Source organism: Ambystoma mexicanum, chromosome 6q, assembly GCF_040938575.1.
Source record: "Ambystoma mexicanum isolate Mex_15411 chromosome 6q, UKY_AmexF1_1, whole genome shotgun sequence".
Lineage (NCBI taxonomy): Eukaryota > Metazoa > Chordata > Amphibia > Caudata > Ambystomatidae > Ambystoma > Ambystoma mexicanum.
In genome coordinates, this window is record NC_090937.1 from 653254658 (window position 1) to 653278553 (window position 23896).

The following is a 23896-nucleotide window of genomic DNA, read 5'->3' on the forward strand; positions in this document are numbered from 1 at the left end:
GAGACACATCTGGTGGCACTGCCCCAAACTACAAGACTTCTGGCTGGAGATAAAAACCCAAATGCAAGAAATGTTTAAAGGAGCAGAACACCTTCAAGAAGAGGTTTGGATGTGCGGCATGTGGGACCTCAGAGACAGGACGATGACAAAAACACAGAAGAGAAACTTTATGAGTCTCCTAATCGCCACCTGGCTAACAATAGCACAAAGTTGGAAACAGAAATCTCCACCATCTATGATAGATTGGCTGCAGAGAGTTTGGCTGTTCATAGCAATGGAGCGCATAACATACAACATCCAGGGGGCCCTACAGAACTTTTTATCAGACAGGGGGCCAGCATTAGATTACTTACAAAGCGATTACATGCTACAATGGTGCCCGCACAAAATCAGAATATTGGACATGTTTACATGAGGGAACTATACTAAAGACACACCGTCAATGTGATAAATGTTCCTCAGCCGGTTTTGGGGGGTGGGGAGTGGGAATAAGGAGGGGAGGGACAATGTTGAACGTCCCACTGTTCCTTTTCTATTGTCAAGCTCAAATGCAATAAAAACAATTAAAAAAAAAAAAATAAGGTGGAGGACCTTGGGGGTTGCTGATCTGTCTGGGAGCGATTGAAGTTTGAATGTGTTTGTGTGACCTCGGCTCTCCCCCAAGCCCATCCCTGTATCTGCCAGGTGCATGGTTACAATCATAAGAATAACATTGTGTGTCAGAGTAGCTAATTAATTGTTAGGTCAGCTCACCGCGGATGACGAGCCCAACAGCACCCACGTGAACAAAGACGAACAGATGAAGACGGACCAATAGCATAGCATCCCATATGGAGAAGGCCCTACATCTATAGGCCTCCTCCAATATGTATTGTAGAATTGTACCATACATGATGACGTCATTAGTGACGCTGTTTGTGCTTATAATGTACCGCACATGCCAAGAGACCTCAGAACGTTCGTCAGCAGCAGAGTTCTTTGCTGATGCGTTCCTATTTTTGTAGAAATAAATACTTGCTATCCTTGCAAGCGTGTCTTGGGCCTTTTTCCCTACCGGGCTATATTTTTTCTGGTCGAGCATGCAGAGGCATGCCTTCCCTTACTCCAGTTAATGAATCTGTCTGGATATTTTGGTGAAAAAGATTCAGCACATGTGTCCAATTAATATTTGCTTATATTTTAATTATAGCTGTTAGGTGAATAACAGCCTCTCTAAGACAACTGCAGCAGGATAGGCTACCATTCAAATAAAGGGCAGGCACACTGCTTACAATTCGTCCTTTCTTAATAACCACCATGTAATGTGTGCTACAGGGGGTTAGGAGAGTCATGTTAGGTGGGGATTTCAATCTGGTGTCCAACCCCCTGGTGGCCAAGACTCTCCGTCCCACCAAGTTAGACCTTAAACGCTCACCGGCTTTTGGCCTTTTCCTCCGTGAACTGGGGTTGGTCGACACATGGAGACTGGCTCACGGGGAGGACAGGGGCAGGGACTTCTCTTTCTATTCACATGCAAATGGGGGCTTCTCTACACTAGATCTCATTCTCATTCCTAGAGCATTGTATCCGTGTGTTCGAGGTGTGGAAATAGGCACACGTACCCTGTCTGACCATGCCCCCGTGTCAATGTCTCTGGCAGTGCTGGATTGGCCCGAGAGGCCCAGACACCCATGAAAGCTATATGACCCAGTACTCAGAAACCCTGTGGTGACTAGAGCTGGTAGAGATCATCTCCAATTACTTCAGGGAAAATAAAAACTCTGGTCCCTCACAAGACATTGTGTGGGATGCTATGAAGACTGTAGTTAGGGGGGGGGACTTGTCAGTAAATCAGCGGGGTACACTAGAGACAGACAGCTGGTTAGAGTGGGATAAGAGGGGGAGGTTGCTTGGGCTGAGATGGAGCACAAAAAGTTGGGGTCTCGTAAGGCACTACGCAAACTTAGGATGGCACAGAGAAAATAGGAGGCGCACCTGGCTGTCAGAACAGCTTAGGCAATGTTGAAAACCAAGCAGTAATATTGCGCTAATGGGAATCGAGTCAATCGCCTTCTGCTGGCCAAGCGCCAAAACCAGAGCTCTGTATTAGCCTTAAGTGATGAACAAGAGGTGGTGCAGCGGCGGGGGGGGGGCAGATAATGGGGATTTTTTAGGCCCATTTTAAAATCAGTATTCAAGGATGAGCGCCCCCTTACAGAGGCCCAGACCCAGTATTTGAGTGGTGCGCATATGCTCAGTCTCTTTTGTGAGGAAATGGATTCTCTGGAGGCGCCAATCTTGCTGGGGTAAGTGGAATGGGCAATCAAGACCCTGAAGAACAAGGCCCTGGGTCCCGACGGATTTACGTCTCTCTTTTACAAGCGAATTCTCGAACTTCTGGTTCCTCCCTGGTAGACCTCTTTAATTCCGTTATGTACTCTGGTAGGGTAGGTCCTTCGATGGGAGTCTCTACAACTGTCCCGATTCCCAAGCCGGGCAAGGATCCGCTACTTTGTGACTAATATCGCCCCATTACCCTAACTAACATGGACTCGAACCCCTTCGCCAAAATGTTGACCCATCGGATGATGGAGGTCCTTCGCGGACTCAGAGATCAGATGGGTTTCATTGTGGGCCAGAGTTCCCATGATAATGTGCGCCAAGTTCTGAGCCTATTGGAAGTGGGGAGGCGCTCAGGCATAGATTTTGGAACCATTGCGCTGGATGCCCACAAGACTTTTGACTGGGTGGATTGGGGATATCTCTGGGAAGTTTGGACGTAGTTTGGGTTTGGCCCAGGGTTTATCAGCTGGGTAATGACAATCTACCAACACCAGTTTGAATGCCTTAGGGCTAAAGGGGGACTGTCGACCAGACTGTCAATTACCAGGCGTAAGAGGCAGGACTGCCCGTTGTCTCTGTTTTTTCGCCTTGTGTATGGAACCACTTGCTAACCAAATAAAAGCTAATGAGGCAACAGAGGGCATCCGGGTTGGGGAGATGGAATATAAAGGTGTCCATTTACAGAGATGATGTTCTGCTCGGGGGGCGCTACTGCATGGATTGCTAAAATGGCGGTCTGTGTCTAAGCTCTGCATTGAGTCGGGGACTAGAGTTTTCTTTCGAGCTGGAAGCGTGGATGAATGAAGCTGGGAAATCAGGACCAGTGAAAAGAACAGTGTGTGCACGATCGGCGCAAGCTATGAGAAGATTGGCACTTCGGAAGCTGTGAATTGAGCCATTCAACAGTGGTCCTTGTGTACAAAAACCGAGAGGCCCCACCCAGCCTCCCTCTGAGATGCCGTTACAAGAAGTCACTGCAAATCTGCATCGAGGATAGGTGGAACGAGCGTCCGGTGCAGCACAATGGACCCGTCACAAACAGCTGTCCCTGCCTCATAACCCATGTCTCTCGCTGCCTGGAAGGTGCACTGAAATGAGATCCGGGGGGACGCTTCCAACACGCTCACGCACGCGCAGTATATGTAGACTTTGTTGGAGACTGATCTCCCCTTGGGCCTGTGAGTGCTCCATGGTCTTGGCTGCGCCGTGCTGGGACATGCTGATATAGGCCGTGAGACTAGCCCACGTGAGGCGCAGCTTACCCTGACTGGGTCCCATCATGTGACTTCAATCACCAGGCGGGTGTGTTGACACGCGCCCCTTCAGTGCAGTGGTGCACCCCTGTCCCAACCTACAGGCTGTTTTTACCACAATACCTGCCTCGCAGTGCTCCTGATTATAGACAACAGGCCACTCTACTTCGTGTATTAACAACCAGTCAGACCATTCCACTGGATTATACTCTCTTGTGCCTGGGCATTTGAACCTCCCTTGACCCCAAGTGGAGTCTATGCTAGAGTCATCACCTGTGTGTCTGCCTCATACTCATTATAAAACGCACTGCAGGCGCAGTGTCAAAAAGAGCAGGCATAAGAAGAGCGGCACGATTGACAAATTTACCAAACCCACTGCTAAATCGACAGAAATTGCAGGAGAAGGCCCCAGCAGCTCGGCAACTACTAGAGGGGGCCCAAGCCCCTACGCCTGTAGACCTACAAGGCGTAATGGACTCAATGCAGCGAGGGTTTGCGGCGATAAATGATAAACTGGATGGGATCACGACGAACGTCAGTTCCATCCACAACCAACTTGACCCAACGCATTACGGAGGCCGAAAACCGTATCAGCGGCACAGAGGATGCTGTAGTTTCACTGCAGGGTAAGGTAACGGCCTTATCCAAATATATGGGCATTGTAAAAGGTATGTGCGAAGATCCCGAGAATGCACTTTCGGGCACCATGGAGACAGCCATAGAAGATTTGCTGAAAGACTTACTCGGGGACCCAGGGTGGTCCCCGCTCTTTGTGGTGGAACGTGCACACCTGGCACTAGCAGCAAGACCTAAGCCTGGTGGATATCTGAGACCAGTAATTGCCTGTCTGATGTATTACCACGATAGACACCTGGCTTTGCGGGCTGCACATGAGAAACAAGAACTAAAGCTAGGATCCAACATTGTGCGTATTTTCCCAGACTACACCATAGCTGTGCAACAGGAGAGGCGCACCTTTGCCTGAGTCAAAAAGCTTCTCAGGGAGCGTGGAATTGTTTACGCTATGCTCTACCCAGCTAGGCTGCGTATACAGTATAAAAATAAGATTATTTCTTCACGTCTCCCGAGGGAGCCACAACGTTTATAGAGACACACATCCCATTACCAGTGACATGCCACTGTGGAGAACTGACACACTGTGTTGTGATAATCGCCCGTATTGATTCAGTTATAATGTGCTGATGGTAATGCTTTAGCTATTTCCACGTCAGAAAAAAAGATCTCAATTGGACAATTATATGGTACCCCACTCATAGCGGAGACAGTTGCCCCCTAATGCGAGTGCATTCAGTTGTTAGCCTAGGTGGGTAGTTGCGGGGGTGGGGTTGGGAAGCTAAATAGTCAAAGTTCGGGGTACTACGAGGTTGAGGCAGAGACTGTTGAGTTGGGGTGTAAACGTTATAAAAAGCACATGGTGAATAGACTACAATTGTTGACCACATGGGAAGACATGTCATGCATGACCACAACCTTGGAAACAGGATGACAGCGAGGGGGAGCAATGTCACTGCTGTAAAGCTGTTAAGTTGGAACGTACGGGGCCTCAGGTCTCCAATTCAATCACAGAAAGTGGTCTTCTATGCTAACAGATTGGGGGTTAAAATGTTATATCTCCAGGAAACCCATATGGTAGACCACCAGGTGCACCGCGTTGCACCTGGCTGGGGTAACCATAAATATTATACATCATATTCTATCAGAGCGTGTGGAGTCATGATATTAATACATCGCTCCCTCTCGTTTGTACACTATAAGATAGTAAGCGATGAACAGAGCAGTACATGGCAGATTGGGGGATCCCGAGGTTCTTCTACCTAATGTATACAGCCTCAATGTGATGATCCAAATTTTTACTGTAATATGTTTCAAGAGTGTGGAAAATACCCTACAGCAGCAGTGGGGGAAATTTCAATACCATACTTGAATTGCAACTTGACCATACATCCGAACACAGCCAATCATCCATGCACGATAGAACACGTCTACGGCTAGGCACATCCAGCCTAGTTTCACACACAGCCGTCCAGACTGAAACACGTGACGTACCACAACACCTCTTCCACTAGCATACAGCAACCACCACCCGAAAGGAACCCGGTATAGCTGGCCTCACATAGACTCTCTCGACAACAGCATTCTATCTCTAACCTTCAAGAGCACCCACCCACGTGCCTGACCTCTACTGGGCTGCTTAGACGAGCCTTGCCAGCCAGCCAAGTCTTAGAATGGCAAACATGCACACATGCATTTAAGCAAATCCCCTAGAATCTCTAACCATATTGTCTTACGGTCACCAAGTGCGTTCAACTAAGGAAAAAGAGCATGGAGGGCACACAAGTGGAGAAAATGCCCAATATAAATTTCAAATACAATACAATACAATACCTCCACGTCAATCAGGTCAGAAACTAATGCAGCCCGCACTATCCTAGCACAAACTGAGGACCTGGGGCTTAAGGATGTATGACGTGCACTAAATAGCACTAAACATGATTACACATGTTATTTACCTGTACATGATATGCACTCACGCATTGATTTATGGCTAGTTACTTACTCGGTACTGAATTGGGTTTGTGATATCCAGATACTCCCTAGAACATTATCGACCATTCTCTGATTTTGACCAGGGAAGTTATTAGCTTCTGCAGTTCTATTTGATAAGGGCAGCCCCAATATCCAGTGTACTGTCCGACCCGATGGCACGGTGGCCAATCATGAAACCGACGTTAATGGGGTATTTTATGGATTTCTACTCCGCACGCTATACACCCCGAAAGGGGAAGGCTCAGAAGCGGAAATTGATGAGCATCTGGCAAGGATACTCTCATGTCATCAGAGGCATGCAATGCACTAGAAGTGCCCATCAGTATAACAGAGATTAAGAAGGCCATAAAAGGTCTCCCGAGGGGGGAAATGATGGGATCCGATTGCTTGGGAACTAGCCCCTTACCGAATGCAGGTCTGGTTGGAATCCCTAGAAACGGGGACCCTCCCGGCATGGAGCTATAATTATTTTACTACTTAAATCAGTTAAAGATTCAAATGAATGCGGGTCATACAGGCCTCTGTCACTAGTGAATACTGATGCCAAAATATTTGTGAACATTCTCGCCTTACGGCTGACCCCTCTAATATAGCTTTTTAGACCTACAGCGAGGGTGGTACCGGGCATTATGGGCCCTGACGACCGAGTTTATGGCCCGAGCGAAGCAAGGGCATTTTACGAGGTATGAGGGCCCATAACGCCCAGTACGGCCCTCCCTGCAGGTCTATAAAGCTATTAGAACACCCTCAGGGCCTGATTCTGAACTTGGCGCATTGAATGTGCTAAAAAGCAGGATTCACTGCGCCAAATCAGTACGCCCAGCCTCCACCAGTATTTTCAAGTGGGCCTGGGCGTCCTCGTAGTGCATAACAGTGCACCTTCAGGATTGCGCCGTTCATAACGGGTGCAATCCTGTAATCTCAGCAGCATTTTTGTAAAATAACGACATATTGGTTATTTTACAAAAATGCTGCTGAGAACATGGGTGTATATGAACACATTCATATAAACCAAAGTAAGCAGCTTCAACGTTGCAGAATACAACGTTGAAGCTGCTTGCTTTGTTGTATTTGAAAGTGTTCTTATGTAGTGGTGTATATGAACACCTTCATATACATCGAAGCCAGCAGCTTCCACGTTGTATTCTGCAATGTTGAAGCTGCTTACTTTGGTGTGTATGAAAGTGTTCATATGCACTGCGGGTGTATATGAACACTTTCATATACACCAAAGCAAGCAGCTTCAATGTTGCAGAATACAACGTTGAAGCTGCTTGCTTTGCAAACACCCGTTTTGCGGGCTGTAATCAATCTGCGGGCTATATCCGTGCATATAGCATGCAGATTGACCAATCAGCTTCCCAGAAACACCACTAGGGTGTTCCAATAACCCATATGGTGCACGAGGACCAGGCTGACTTCGTACCAGGGAGGTTGACGGCTTTAAATCTATGTCGGATGTACAATATCATCTCACAAGTCCCTCAGGACTGTCAAGGGATTGGGATCTCATTGGGCATGCAGAAGGCATTTGACACAGTGCATTGGCCATTCCTATTTAGAGTTCTGGATAATTATGGCTTTGGACCCAACTTTATCAAATGGGTTAGAACTCTGTACTCCCAACCCTATGCTAGAGTGCATACCAACGGCATACTATCCGCTGTTATACGGTTAGAAGGGGGCACCAGACAGGGGTGCCCACTCTCCCCGTGCTTTTCGCCCTGGTCATAGAACCACTGGCGGACTTGCTGCGAGCTCGCTTCGGGAATGCCGGAATTCAGATTAATGGTCGGTCTGAACGTATAACGCTATATGCAGACAATATTATGTTATAAGTCAGGGACCCTTAACGTCACTTGCAAAAATATAGACACCGGTGCGCAAATTTGGTAGATACTCCTTGCTGCATCTCAAACACAGTAAGTACGAAATATTCCCGTTAACGGACGGTACGCATAAACTCAGAAATATCTATGGTTTCAGATGGTCGCCTTCAAACATTAAATACCCAAGGATTGAGGCGGCACGTTCCTCCTCGCTCTCTAGAGCTTTTAACTTTGATGCACAAGTAAGTAAAGTTGCTACGAAATTGGCAAGGTGGATGCACCTCCCCATATCATTAGCAGGGCGGGATGCATTAGTGAAAATGGTTATTTTACCCAGGTTCTTATACATTTTCTGTAACATTCCCCTATGACCAGGGAGATTGTTCTTTGCTGAAATAGCCAAACTATGCTCTACATTTGTGTGGAACGGTCAGGTTAGAGTGAAATGGCAAAGCCTCGCTCAGCTGTACAAAGCTGGGGGCCTATCAGCTCCCGATTCCGAATTGTATTACTGGTCAGCACAGGCATAATATGCGGCATACTGGCTGGAGAGAGACCTAGGCCCGCCACATGCAAGACTGGAGAGGTGTGGTGCTCCCCCCCCGGCACAATCTTACATCTGATTGCAGGCAATAGTTATCGTGGTACACATCAACTCAACCCAATAAGTGCCACACATAAGGCTTGGACTAGGCTAACACATTGTTGCAAGAACACAGTGCTATATGATGAAGCAATGCCTATTTGGGGCTTATCTGCCCTGAGCCCTACACAGGAGAAATCACTGGCAACACATTGGAGCGAGGCAGGAATTGGTGTACTTGGCGATTTGTTTGAGAAAGGTACTTTTATTACATGGGACATAAATTGAGACAATTATAGGTGACACACCCCTTCAACAACTCCACTATTACCGGATTCGCTCTGGCGTTGCCACGGTATGGCCCTCGTTCCCGGAAGAGTGCAAGGCGGAGCCCTGCCTTACTTACATAACAACACAAAACACGGGGAAGAACTCTGTATCGCTACTATACAAAATTGCACGAATAACAGGGTCAGTCGATGTCAGGGGCAAGTGGGAAAGGGCTGTTGGTGCCTCTATTTCAGATACACACTGGAGACAGATATGCAGGTTAACGAAAAAAATGTTTTACTGAACTCCAGGTACAGATTGATTCACTCCAAAGTCCTTAACAAGACGTACTACACACCTGCCAGGCTTAAGAAATTGTTCATCACACTAGAAGGTAGATGTCCTAGATGCAACAGCCCGGGCGCAGAAATGTTACATATGCTGTGGAGATGTCCAGTTGTAGCTGAATACTGGGAAGCAGTCAGTCACGCACTTGACAAAATAACAGGCCAGCATTTAATATGGACACCAATTAACTGTGTGTTGGGCTACACAGAAAGGCTTAACCCCTTGCAGCATAACTTCCTCAATTTAGGGCTTGTACTTGCTAAAAGAGCTATCCTTGTGCGCTGAACGTGGAAGGAGGGTCCCACATTGAAAAACTGGATCCAAGAGATATATATATAACCCTTCAGACGCCTGGATGTCGTCTTAGGGACATTTGGGGGGATGGGGGGACTTTTGGTTGTAAATTGAGCGCAAATGCTACAAGGTTATTACTACGTGATCATCATCGTATTCAACTTGTTTATGTATAATATATTGTGTTACACCATTGCGTGTTTATGCTTATGGTCATTTAATAATGTCAGATGTGGGGGCATGGCCAGCAGCGCGATGGGAAAGACGTGAGTCTCTCCGGCTCCTGCGACCGCAAAACACATCCTGAGAAAAACACCTGATTCCAGTAAAATATCCGACTTCCAACACTCCTGACGGGTGTCGGACATCCCCGAGCACAAGTGGGGTGGAAAGCAGCAGAAACCGGAGCGGATTCACGGAGCTGTGGGCACGAAGAACTTTGAACAGGTGCCAATCGGCTCGCCTTAAAGATGGCCGCCAGCGGGAGCAAACTAATACACTGAAGCCAGGAAGCCGGGCTGCACTGCAGCGGAGCCCTGCCCGCCACCTGCCTGCTGACAGCATCGGAGGCGGAACCCCGGCTAGCAGACAGACTCTGGCAAGCCCGCCGGAATAACGCATACTCAGCGCACCCCAGCTGGTGCGAGACGCCCTGGGCCCTAGTGGCCGCATCCCACAGCCGACGCCGAAGGAGAGAGAGCGCGCACCCCCCAGGTAGCGCCGCTGGAGCTGTGCCCCGAGAGCTGCCGGGGAGAAAGGAAAAGGGTAGCGACAAGCGCACTGACTGGAGTGCGGGCCTGGAAGACCTGCGGTGCGCCGGTGCATGAGAGTCCACCAACAGCCGGACTCGGTGGGGGCCCAAGTGTAAGCAGCATACACATCACCCCAGGAGCAAGGGCTGCACCGCGGAGCAGCCAAGGTGCGGCCTGCGCGCAAGAACTCCGGCGGCCCCTGCAGGAGCATCGAGCCCCGCAGGATCAGCAACCACACAGCCTGACCTAAGGGGAAAAAGCCCTGCAGCGAGGCACAGCCCAGAGCCCACCCCAGAAACAAGTGGGCAATCCTGGGGGGAGGCAGTGAAGCCACATAGCCGCCAGGCAGCCCCAACAACCATACCAATCTGCGCAGTGGGCAAACGCACCGTTGGGCCCGACAGAAAGACAAGCCGCACCTTTCACACAGCGGGCAGGCCTGGCAGGGGGGCTGCAGCCCCACGAGCATGGCTGTGAAGAGACGGAGTGTCCCCCCGGGTCGCCCACCTGAAGCCAACTGAAACCTGCCACAGGCATAACACCAAGACCCAGAGGGAACCCCCCCCACAAGGTGCAGGACCAGCTCACACCGCCTCATCCCGCAAAGGCACCATTAAGTGAGCACCTAGGCCAGGGGCCGAGCATTGAAGACACAACCACGAGGCAAACAGACCACAGTAGAAGGGCACACTGGTACCGGACTGGCTATGTAGGCCTTAACCAAACCCTACGCCGCAGATGACCTCAAACGCAATCCCAGTGCCAACAGACCAGGAAGGAGTGGGTGAATAGAACAAACCGCTATCCAGCTACTACAAGGGGGTTCTCCACGCAAAGCTCACAGCCACAAGGCGTACCAAGAACCATGGGGAAAGACAGATCCAAAAGACTTCCCATCCAAAGCAGAATGGATCAATACACCCCCCCCCCCCTCCCATCAGAAGCTCCCAACCTCCACTTACTATCCACGGAGATCTTACTATCCACGGAGGAGATAGAGAGACAATACGCTCTCCCTGAAGGACGTGATGGCCGCCATAGCGGATTCCTGCACGTCAATGGAACAGAAAATGGACGGAATATGCATGGAGGTGTCCCTCCTCAGGCACGACCTCCAAAGACTGACGGCACGCACTGGTGAGGCCGAACAAGGCATTTCCAATACAGAAGAGGGGATTCACAACATGCGACATCAACTCCAGAACGTTACATCCAAGCTTAAGGAGCTGGAGGACAGGATTGAAGATGGAGAGGGTAGATCTAGACGCAACAACGTGCGCATACTCGGCATACCTGAGAAAGCAGGCGGCCAGTGCATGGAACTCTTTCAGGAGCAGTTGCTCACCGACCTGTTCGATCCGGACTCTTTCTCCAAGTTCTTTTCTATAGAGAGAGCGCATTGAATGCCCTCGGGCAGGCCGGCACCCGGGGCACCCCCACGCACAGTAATAGCAAAGTTTCTAAACTACCAGGATCGAGACGCGCTACTGCAACACGCACGCGCCAATAGCACGATCACCTTCAGCGGTTCCAAGATCGCCTTCTTCCCCGACTACACTAGGGAAGTGCAGAAAGCGAGACAATCCTTTGACCACCTTAAAAAGCAATTGCAAACAATGGGCGTGAAATACGGCCTGCTTTTGTCCGCACAACTCAAGATCTACCACAAGGGAACCACAGTCCACTTTAATGACCCCAAAGAAGCATGGCGCTGGGCTGAACAACACGTAGGAGGAGACTGGTCGACCTCTCACGGCAGTAGGGGGAGGAATCATAGACCACCACCTGACCAACAGCGTGCACCCCGACAGCCACCAGCACAAGACCCACCGGAGGACATAGGCGGATGACCCCCGCCTCGACCTCCAACAGAGCCCCGATACTCAGCAGTAAATATATACTGAATCATCGATCCATCTGCAACACACCCACTACAAGGTAACATACACTTGCATGACACGGTCGCGGGGACGCCTCGTGCCTGCACGTTAAGGGCCCCCCCGACAAATACTCTACACGGCAGCAGTAGCGGTGGTACCCCCCCAGTTATTCTCCTCGAGGGGGAACTACCTGAACCTCAAGTTAGGTTGTCCTATGTAAGTTGTCCAGTTGACAACTTGTAGTTCTTATGTTTGGGCGACCGATGCTTCTAGTTGGGAGAAGTATAGGGTGGGAGGTTATGGGTTTGTTGGGTTTAGTTATGAAAGGGACCAGTCAAGCACGAAACAGACAAAAGTCAAACAAGAGGGTAACAGCACATAGACGCAAAGTTGCCCAGCGTTGCCATCAGCAGCACACACTTTCTTAGCCACAGACAGATATGGCATCACATAACACCAACATAGCCAGAACGCTATAGGCACACACCAGACGTAGCATTTCTGTCTGAAACACACCTTGCAGGCACAGAATGTCCCCTATTCAAACTTACAAACTATAGTCTCACACTCCATGCAGGCTTCACAATGGGCTCACGGGGTGTCATGATACTGATACATAAACACCTTCCCTTCCACCGAACACAGTGACCTAGGACACTGGAGGCAGATACATATACGCGACAGGCATGCTATGGGAGCACTCCATCTCACTGTTAGCAATCTATGCACCACTCTCTCTACTAATGCCGCTACTCACCGATTTCGCCCCCCTGATCACAAAAGACACCTACAACTTTACAATAGGAGGGGGCTTTAATGAAGTGATGGACATAACCCTGGACGGCTCACACCTATGCAATAGAAATCCCAGTGAACCCACCAAACTGGCTACATTCACGAACGCCCTGAGCCTGTGCGATGTATGGAGAGATCTCCACCCCAACGCCAGGGAATATTCCTTCCACTCTGGGGCCCATGCCTCGCTTTTCAGATTGGATTACTTTTTTCTCCCATCAACTGACCTACACAGGGCACAATAAGCATGTCTGCTCCCCAGGGGCATTCCCGACCACTCCCCACTGGTGCTGAAAATCCCAACAACCAGGCCGACCCCCCCCCACCTTGCGGGCGCCTGAATAACTTATCAGGGCAATCCAGACCTGGTAGACAAGCTTCAAGAGTAAACGGAAACATATTTCGAGCTAAACACAGAGTGCGCATCAGACCCCGAGTCACTATGGGAGTCCTACAAAGCAGTACTGAGGGGTGAACTCATCTCATGGACGACCGCACAGAGGAAACAACATCTACTCAAGGTACACTAAGCGGAACAGCAGGTACAACAGGCAGGGAAAACGCACATAACCCAAGACACCCCGGTACAAACCGAGCCCTACTCCTAGCACAGAAGGAGCTCCAAAACACAGCATTAGATAATGCCAGGCACGCACACACAGCAATGCGGGCACGGGTATATGAAACGGGCGATAAAGCCGGTAAAATGCTAGCGTGACAGTTACAGGGATCCCAGCCCCGTTGGCTGGCAGGACAGTTTTGGCCCTGTTGGCCAGGGGAAGGCCCGCATGGGAAATGCTGGCCCTCCACCCATTTAAAAGTTTACCCTCCCGTTGGAGGATACAGAAAACCCAGCCGCAGGAAAACCACGCTGAACTTGAGCCACGAGATGAAGACTGAATACCCCCATCCTCCCCACGATGAGCAGAGCCCCATTCCAGAGGACGCTCAGGGAACGCCCCCTCCACACCAGAAACTAAAGTTCTTGACACTGAATGTCAGGGACCTCAACGCCCCGCAGAAGCGGAAAGCGATCTTCAGATGCATCCAGAATGACAAGGCCTCCATTGTCTTCCTCCAGGAGACTCATCTGATGCCAGCCAACTTCACGAGGCTCCGGGGCCGGCAATTCCCACTGCAGTTTCTGGCATCCAACGGAACGAAGAGGGGTGGCACTATAATGTTGATCGGCAAAGGCCTTAAGCCGCAAATCCTGGACTCCATGCTGTGCCCGGAGGACCGCTTTGTGGCAGTGAAGTGCCGAATGCTCGGCCAACCTTACACTTTGATTTCGGTATACGCTCCTAATGAAGAGCAGGAGGTATTCTACTCAGCCCTAGAAAGCGCCCTCCTTCCATTTGCTGAAGGCCAAACCATCATCGGAGGAGATTTTAATGGAGTCCCTGACCCCTTAGCAGATAGATCGCATCCTCCAGCCCACAGAGACTTTGGCTTGGCGACAGCGCTACTTAAACTCTTCGAACTCTATATGTGGTAAACGCCTGGAGAGTCCTCCATCCAGAGGAGCGAGACTATTCGTGCTATTCTTATGTGCATAGAACATACTCTCGCATTGACCTCCTCTTGGCATCCCCGCAGATCCTGGCATTCACAGATGAGGTCCTCATTGGACCCAGAATCCACTCGGACCACGCGCCCATAACGCTAATGATCAGAGCCCACAATCCTGACCCGTCCCCGCAGCACAGCTGGTCTCTCTATGACCCGATCCTAGAAGACATGGCCACGAGAGAAGTTCTGGCTAAAACAATAAAGCAGTACTTTGAAGAGAACAAAAACGAAGATACCTCCCCGGCGAACACGTGGGATGCAATGAAGGCCGTGGTGAGAGGGGTCTTAATATCCCGAGGAGCGGCCTATCACAAACAAAAACAACAGACCCGCCGCATTCTAGAGGACAAAGTACTGGAGGCGGAGACAGCGTTTAAGGCCAGAAACTGGTCCCCGAGAACATACCGAGCATTACAGACCGCTCGAAAGAAATTGGAGGACACAGCCCAGCTTCTAGCCAAAACAAAGCAAAGCTACTATGCCAGAGGTAATAAGGCGAATAAATTCCTAGTGGAAAAATTGGCAAGAGTCAAGAGGAGGAACACCATTATAGGCCTCTGGGACCCCCAGGGAGCAGTCCAATTCGCTGATTGGGATAAATTAAGAATCGCAGAGGCCCACTTGACCGATACAATGTCGGCTACCCCAAGATCTAGCGACGAACAGCATTCCTACCTGCAGGGGGCCGACTTACCCCAGATCGCAACTCCAAGAAGAGAAGAGCTGGAGGCCCCGATCACCAGCGAAGAGATCGACAAGGTTATCAAAAGCTTAAAACCAAGAGCCCCGGGACCAGATGGGTTCTCGCCACGATTCTTCAAACTCTTCCGACCCCAGCTCCTGGCTCCCATGACGACTCTCTTCAACTCCTTCGCCACCTCAGGATCGATAACCCAGTCGATGAAAGAGTCGATCACAGTCCTAGCGCTGAAACCAGGAAAGGATCCCAGAGACATTGCGGCATATCGACCCACCTCCTTGTTAAATCTAGACACGAACATTTATTCAAAGGTCCTGGCAAACCGTCTAACAAAGATACTCCCGGACGTTATAGATCCAGACCAAACAGGATTTATCCTACACAGAGCTACCACGGACAACACTCGCAGGGTCCTCAACCTGGACAAGAGATTGCTAAGCGTGACTCTCGGAAACTCGCCCTGCTAGCCCGGGACTCGACCAAGGCCTTCGACAAGGTAGATTGGTCGTTCCTTCATCTTACCTTGGAAGCGTTTGACGTTGGGCCATCCTTCTCGAAACTGGTCCTGGCGAATTACCAAACCCCGACTCTCCTCCAGCCCGATCTCCCTAACATGCGGCACCTCTCCCCCCTCCTCTTTGCCATGGTTATGGAACCCTTGGCCCAGCGGATTCGCCTCAGTGCCAGAAGCAAAGGCCTCCAAAGGCCTCCAAGTGGGCCCCACCCAGCATAAGATCGCGCTCTACGCTGATGACGTGATGCTGACCATAACAGACACTTCCCGGTCCCTGAGGGCCTCCCTGGCGGAAATCCATGGATTCGGAAAGGTCTCTGGATTTGCCATCAATTTCGCGAAATCTTCAGCCTTGGGGATAGGCTTAGACCAGAGAGATATGGAGTCCTTCAGATCTCAGTGCGCGATCCCACTAAGCGAAAAATCTATCCCCTACCTGGGGGTGCAGATCCCCGCTTCACCTGCAGACACCTACCAGACAAACTTTCCGATTCTATTTAAAGCCTTAGAAAAAGACCTGGACAGTTGGCTCAAGCACGATCACGCTGCCACTGGAGCTGGAACCACTCCTACTGGGGACCCCGATCCCGGGCACCTTTCCAAGATCGGGCCCCCTAGCGGCCGTCATCACACAACTGCTCCTGGCCGCGAAATTCACAATAGCCAGGACATGGAAATCCCCAGAGGGCCCCCTAATGGTGCTGTGGTGGTTGAAGCTCTGGGACATCTTCATCGCCGAGAAAATCATGGCGGCAAGCAGAGGCCGCCTCCACCGCTTCACAAACATGTGGTCTCCGGTGATAGACTATGACCAACGCTTTCCAGCCCTGACACATAAACCACGTTTAGTGTTGAATGCCCAGCGGGAAGCAGACTGGAACCGGACTCCATTGGTGGATGAGCAGGTCCCGGAAGGTAGCCAGAACTAAGGGGTGGGGGGGCGGAAGCTCAGCGATACATGAAAAGGACTTAATGATGTAAGTTATTCTGAGGGCTGGAGAGCCGCAGGCCTCGGGGGACAGACAGAATCAAAGTATGGGGTGGGTACATGGGGATCCACGTTTATAAGTCAAAGTTGTAAAGAAGTGCTGAATTGATGTTTGTTTGTTTATTTATTTATTTGTAATGCGCGCCAGACCCAAGGGTAACTGGGCGCAGTGAGGAGAATATGCAAAGCTTATTTGATACTTATTGTGATACTTTGTTTTCCTGTGTGCTAACTAAAATAAATATGTTAAAAAAAAAAAAATGCTAGCGTGGTTGGAACGCAGCCATGTCCGGCAGTTACAGATGGGGGGCACAAACCTACTAGTGTCAGATCAGGACATAACGCGGGGATTCGCGGAATATTATGCACTTTACAAGACGCCCACCACTCAAGCAGACAATTCAATTATAGAGGAAATCAATTTCCCCACTTTAAACATAGCACAACAAGAATTGCTGGAGAGGGACATCACGGAGGATGAGGTGTCAAACGCCATGGCTGGCCTCCAGGCTGGCAAATCCCCAGGCCCAAATGACTTCCCTAGCGAACTGTGGCGGAAGGTGGGAACCAACGTAATTGCCCCACACCTACTGCGAACGTACCAACACGCAAGGGAACAGGGCATCCTATCACCAGATCTGAGAGAAGCCACAATAATAGTATTACCCAAACCGGACAAACCCCCTGAAATCTGCAGCTCATACAGACCCATTTCACTTATAAATAGCGAAACCAAAATATTAGCGAAGATACTTGCTGACCGACTGCAACAGTTCATCCCCTCCCTGGTCCACCCTGACCAATGCGGCTTCATGCCCCAGAGAATGACGTGCATGAATCTCCACAGACTGCATTCAGCACTGGAAAAAGCCAACAGCATACAAGGCCCGTTGGCCTCGTTGGCAATCGCATTCGGTGAGATGGGAGGCCATCTGGGACATAATGACACACATGGGTTTCGGGGAGAACTTCACGAGCTGGGTGCAACTACTATACAAACTCCCAATGGCCAGAACTAAGGTCAACGCCCCCTATTAGCCATGATCTTCCCAATTGCCATCAAACCCCTGGCTAGTCTCCTACGAAACACACCACTCTGGGAGGGCTTCCGCTGGTCGGAGACATGGGAGGACAGATTCTCACTCTATGTGGATGATCTGCTCATCTACTTAAAAGACCCACGCAACTCCTGCCACAGAGTCACACAAATGCTGAACAGATATGGAGCCTTCAGTGGCCTATGCGTGAACTGGTCCAAATCCATCCTATTCCCCATAGGGAACATGACAGCCACATGTCCCGCAGACTGCCCCTACCAATCGTAATAGATCATTTCAAATACCTCGGGGTAAAAATCACGAAGCATCTTGCAGACTACACAGCATTGAACCTCCACCCAGTCATGACGAGATTTGCAGAGGACACTTGCCATTGGATCTCCCTGCCACTGACCCTGGCAGAGCCGCCATGTTCAAAATGATCACTCTGCCCAAGTTCCTCTACATCCTGCAAAATGCACCGCTGCACATCCCACATCAAGAATTCCTCAAAATAGACTGCATCCTGCGGTAGCTACTTTGGAGTGGGGTCCACCCGCGGATTGCTCTTTTTACTCTTCAGAGGTCTGTCTGGGAGGGAGGGATCGGGCTGCCCAGACTGCAAATTTACTACTGGGCCAGCCAGGTGGCGGTGGTGAACGACATGCTCCATGGGGACAGGAACCTGCTGCACATCAGAAGGGTCAACACCAACAGTACAATGACACCCCTGGAACTCCTGTATTGCGGCCCGGGCCACACAACAACTGCCAACATGGATACACATATCACACGAATCTGGGCGGAAGCACACCGTCACATAGGGTGGGACTCGAAACTGACACTGGCCCAACCTCTGTGGAACAACAGTCTTCTCCCCGAAATACAGAAGCTGCCTAAATGGCCCGTCTGGGTCCAGCATGGTATCACCAAAGTTGGAGACGTGATGAGAGAGGAGAAACTGGCCCCATTTGAAACACTACACTCTGAATTCACCCTCCCAACCTCTGAAGGATATCACTATACCCAACTAAAACATGCACTGCACGCCCACCGACAGATCATCAGTGACGCGCCAGAATGCACTCCGCTAGAACGCAACATAGTCCAGGACCAAATACAATGTAAAGTCACTTCAACCATGTACAACGTGATCACATCCTTTGCCACGCCTGAAATGGTCGCCTGAAAGCCAAATGGGAGCGTGACGTGGGACCACTACAACGAGAGGACTGGACAGAAGCTCCGATATACCCCAGGGAAGTATTTTGTCCAGGCTCCGACTGGTCCAACTTAAGATCCTACACCGCACCGACTATCCAAGAGTGGCACTCTTCCGTTGGGGCAGGGCTTCGGACTCGCGATGCCTACGCTGTTAGTGCGAGGAAGGAACTTTCTTCCATATTATATGGGAATGCGACAATATACAGCAAGTTTGGCGGAAATGTTGCGACAAATTGTCCAGAATCATGGGCAAACCAATACAAAGGGGACCAAAACAGCTCCTGCTAGGTATCTCCGATGAATGTGACCTGACTCGCTATGAGAAACTGCTCTTGTCAACAGCTACAGCGGTACTCAGAAGGAACATTGCGCAACTATGGGGATCGGAGAGAACACCCAGCTACGACAAATGGGTCACAGATGTGGACATTTGTGTAATAATGGAACGCGGAGTGTACGCGGCAAAGGGATGCCTGCAAAAAGCAAGTAAAATAAGGCAGAGATGCGAAGATTATGGCTAGGCTCCTGACGTGTTGGCACGAGCAATATGTACTAAAAGTGCGGAGCGATGCTGGGCTAGCGAGCCCGATATGCACAAACTGCTCCATGAGATCCCTCATCGAAGACTTCACGGTCCGAGGGGCTGAAGCCCCATCCCCCCTTTTTTGTTTCCCTTTTCCCCTATGTTGTTTTTATCCTCTATGTTTCCTTCCCTGCAATGCACAGTGTTATATATAATGTTATTCATGTTTGAAAATCAAATAAAAAATTTTGATAAAAAAATAATAATAATGTCAGATGTACTATCACCAAGTGTAATAAATAAAAGGTTAAAAAAAAAGAAAAAAGATGATGTTCTGCTCACCCTGAGTAATCCCTGTTCTTATCTTGCCAAGATGCTGCGGGAGTTGGGTGGTTTTGGCCGGGTCTCTGGGTTCGAGGTAAACTATGACAAAATCGCACAGGCTAGATGTTTCTTTAAAGCCCCAAGATAGGAGTCTGATTGGGACTCCTGCCCCAATACAATGGACCCAGGAGTCTATCGCCTGTATGGTGGTGCGTATCCCAAGGAGCATCTCAACCGGCTGAAGACATACTCAGGTGGAGGCGCCAGAAGATATCTTGGTTTGGTCGTATTGCGGCGGTCCAAATGAATCGTCCCCCGTCTGCTCCCTCTGTCTTCTGTGTTACCGGTAAGGATCCCCGACTCGGATCTATGTCCACTTCAGGTGAAGATCTTCAAATTTATTTGGGGGAACAAGCGCACCAGGATATCCAGGAAAGTGCTGATGAGGCCAGTGGGTGGCTTGGGGGGTCCCCAATGTTTTTCGCTATAACCTAGCTGCACAGCTTTCTCATGTTTTTACCTGGGGTGAGACTGATTTGCACCCAAAACGGAAAATAATCGAGCAAGCTCAGTCGGTGGTCAGCTTGACTCAGCTACCCTACATGGATAAGAGATACATGAGCCAGGGGAGCAGAGGGGGGGGGGGGGGTTCCCTCTGCTCGCAACAACTGAATGCACACTGTATTATATGGGGAGGGCTCTCCACAGCTGGTGGGTAATCAATGGGAATGGGGCCTCTCACACCCATATGGGACAATCCAGTTTTTCCGCCTGGCCGTGACCGGGTGGGCTTTGGGAAGTGGGTGGCTTATCGAACCTACAGCAGCTTTACAAGGATAATAGCCCAATGACATTTGATGAATGTAAACGCGCCTTTACAGTGCCGGAAATGGAACGGTTCCGCTATGCACAGCTGCAGCATTGGGCTTCTCACCCATTTACAAAGAAGGGAGCCAATAGGCCACTGTCTACCCTTGAGCTATCAATACAGGGGGGTTTGTCATGGTGTCGGATCTCGAAGCTATACAAGTTATTGGACACAAGCGACCCTGTTGTGCACCTGCCGTATATGGCTAAATGGGAAGCTGACCTAGGGGGAGGGGGAGCCACTGAGGATGAGGCGTGGCTCAGAATATGGGGTAGGATGCTTAACTCCTCCAGATGCGTCACAGACAGGGAATGCTGCTATACATTTTGTTACAGGTGGTATCTCACCCCGGAAAGGTTGCATCACATTGTCAGAGACTATTCTGCGGCCTGTTGGCAAGGTTGTGACACTATGGGTTCTCTTCTTCATATGGTGTGGTCTTGTCCGAAGGTAGGCCTTTTCTGGAAGGGGGTGCTCTCTAAAATAAAAAGATATTACAGGACTGTCACACCCCATGGATCCACGGATGGTAATCCTAGGTGATATGGGTGCTGGACGGTTCCCCCTTATTGGCCCAATGGCCACCCTAATTGGGTATTTTCTCCTGGCAGTGAAACTGAACATCGCCCCAAAATTGGTAGATGGCCCGGTGATTAAGATGTGGTGAGTTAAGGTTTCGAACATTTTGGTTGCTGGCAAAATGACTGTGCTGTGTGAAGGACGCTATGCCAAGCATATCTCTATCTGGAGCCCATTCATTGAACTTGCAGCGACTTATCCTGTGATCGTGACCAAGCCCCCCCCCCTTGTTGCAGCACTTTTCATCATTGTAAAAATCTGTTGGAAAAATAAAAGACCCCACAAGCCAGTACCTTCGTAGCATGATCAATATGCCCACTATTGGAATTTGTGTGGTGACGACGCTTGAACGTGCAATGCTGGCAGACTACCCCATTTAGGCCTAGTTCAGTCCTAAGGAAAACGGGGGTATTCACCCATTCATCCATCCATATGTCCACCCATCCAACCAGATTCATCCATCAACCCTTACTCAGCCACTCATCTATCCACCCATACAAATATATTCTTCCATTCATCAATCTACTTTCCCAAAGATATTCACCCACCCGCTCATTAGTTCACCAATCCACCCACATATTGTATATTCAGCCAATCATCTATCGATATATGTGCACATTTTACCATATCCATCGACCCTTGTAACCATATTCACCAACCCATCTAAACCAATTCAACCACTCATCCATCTACCATACAGAAATACAAGAGTGTGCAACTTGCGGTGCTACTGATGGTTTGGACTACTACTCCTATGATCTCTTGCCATAAACTATGGTAGTTAGGACAGAAGGGATTAATAATAATAAAACATCAGGAGAGCTAAAAGGTCATAGATCCCTGCATTAATCCAACCACATTCATCCACACATCCATCAACCCACAATAAAACCATATTCACTTCCTCACTAACCATCCATCCATCGAAGTCACCCACTCATACAAGCACGTCACCCCATCCATCAAGTGAAACGTTCAACCGCTCATACATATTCACCCACTAATCCAACCATTTTTATCCACATAGCCTTCCACGCATACAACCATACTTATCCATCCCTTTGTCACCCACTCATTCATTCATCCAAAGCATTATCACCCAGCCACCTTCACACGCTCAACCATCCATCCATATGTGCACATATCGAACCATATTCATCCACCCACTCATACATTCACACAGCCAAAAGATGACCTGTTCATACATCCGCCAACTCATCCATCCGCAAAAGCAATTATGTCCAACCACTCGTATTTAAAAACAAAAAAGCCAGACGAAATGGCTTTGGCAATTATTGTTTTAAGTCTTACAAATCCAAAGGCAAACATATAGAGAACATCCGAGCCAAAGCAGCCATGTAAAAGCCTCACGCCTACCGGGTCAGCACCGATGTAGAACCTTCTACTGTATATGTAGAGTAGAATTTTGAGAGACACTTGTCAAACTTTTGCTTGGTAAAAAGGGTAAGTTTTACAATTCAATGCAGATCAAATTTATATCCATGTCACCTAGGCCATAAGCATATACCACTGGCTTGCGGGTAACAGTACTGCTTTCCGGGCCTTGTAGTCTAGGACACTGAAACAATTAGACTAAAATACCAAATCAAGCGGCCGGTCCTACGGTACCACAAAATATGTAAAACAAAGCAATATTAAGGAGACATACGAGGCACTATTATGACTTTCCCGAGGGAATCCAGCGCGCACCCCAAAATCTCCGCTGGGGGTCCACTGAAATGCGAAATGCACAACCCATACACTTGGGAAAACTTCAATTACCATAACTCACCCGGGCTTACTTTTCAGTTGCCCGGCCCCGGCGGAACCGTTAAGCTGTGTACTGATTTAATGAGCAACAGAGGTGCGGCTCGTGCTTGTCCCAAAGCGTAGTGCGCTGTATGCTTCTCATCCGAGAAACGGACCCTAACAACGCTTCGACGACTCCTGGCCGCTTGAGTTGAGGGTTACGTTCGGAGCATCTACGTCTGTGGCCTACGCTATCTCCTGATTCCCAGTCTACGCCTACGCTCCTCGAGCGCATTGGAAGCGCTAGAACTAGAAGGCCGGAGTCGCAGGTAGTATTATTGATAATAAGCACCGACATTTTTCCAAGATTGAGAACGAGGGATTTCATGCACATAGGGGGATATGTTTGGGGGATTCTGTTTGTGCCGAAAGACAGATTTTGAGGGTTTGCCCGTACACAGAGTCCCAGAATTTGGAACTTGTGGTCCTATGCAGAAGTTATGTTATGTTATTTTGCATTTATATCGCACCTTATATACCATTGGTATGGTCTGAAGGCGCTGGTAGGTTGAACGTCCTTGGGAACCGAAGTTCAGGTCAGTATAGAGAGTAGAGAGAGTCTAAAAGGTGCGTGTGTGCACCAGGTATGTGTGCAGCTGGTGCGGAATTCAAGTGGTAGCTGCTTCTTAGTGGTAGGTGTGGTGGCTGAGAGATCAGGAGTATGTGTTCGCTCTGGGCTTTATCCAGAATGAGTGTGGCTGCGTTAGGCCTGAGGAGGACGCCTGGCTGGGGGGTGTAAAACCAGCAATGTTTACATAGAGTGATGTGGAGTGAGCGTGAGAATGTATAAATGAGAACAGTTATACCGAATGGTGTCATAGTATCTCTGTGTTCTAATGTCATTCACTTGTTCCCTCCTCATTC

General features: G+C 49.5%; 1 protein-coding gene across 1 annotated transcript in view; it reads right to left on the reverse strand.

The window, feature by feature from the left end:
- Positions 1 to 23126, reverse strand: part of ADAD1 (adenosine deaminase domain containing 1) — a 1643060-nt gene extending 1619934 nt beyond the window's left edge. The window contains exon 1 of the mRNA XM_069631143.1: positions 23016 to 23126. The gene's annotated coding sequence lies outside the window, so the exon portion shown is untranslated. The remainder of the gene's footprint in view (positions 1 to 23015) is intronic.
- Positions 23127 to 23896: the final 770 nt, after the last annotated feature.